The sequence below is a fragment of the Eimeria mitis genome, genomic scaffold, assembly GCF_000499745.2.
Source record: "Eimeria mitis Houghton genomic scaffold, Emh_scaff2786, whole genome shotgun sequence".
NCBI classification, from domain to species: domain Eukaryota; phylum Apicomplexa; class Conoidasida; order Eucoccidiorida; family Eimeriidae; genus Eimeria; species Eimeria mitis.
Window position 1 is genome coordinate 940 of NW_013571125.1, and position 335 is coordinate 1,274.

Sequence of the window (335 nt, forward strand, 5' to 3'; positions counted from 1 at the left end):
TGGGGGCCCCCAGGGGGGCCCCCAGGGGGGCCCCCGTTATCAGGAAAAGCAACGAGAGCAGCCTCAAAGATATCGACGCGGACAGCATCGTCTGCTGGGGGTGCATTGGGGCTTTCTGCATGCATTTGGCCGCATACAAGTGCATGCAGTCTGTTGCTGCTGCTGCTGCTGCTGCTGCTGCTTGCTGCTGCTGCTGCTGCTGCTGCTGTGTAGCCGCGGAGACGGCGAGCAAAGACAAAGTCTCTGTCTTTGGCTGGCCAGGGCAAAGCCACCCGCCAGTATATTATTTCTTCATACTCAGGGCCCCCCACGGGATACACTGCATACTCATCGCT

General features: G+C 59.7%; 1 protein-coding gene across 1 annotated transcript in view; it reads right to left on the minus strand.

Moving 5' to 3' along the window:
- The window catches only part of EMH_0058680 (uncharacterized protein), a gene marked incomplete at both ends in the record, with an annotated part of 1,985 nt that overhangs the window by 893 nt on the left and 757 nt on the right, over positions 1–335 (minus strand). The gene's annotated exons all lie outside the window — the stretch shown is intronic.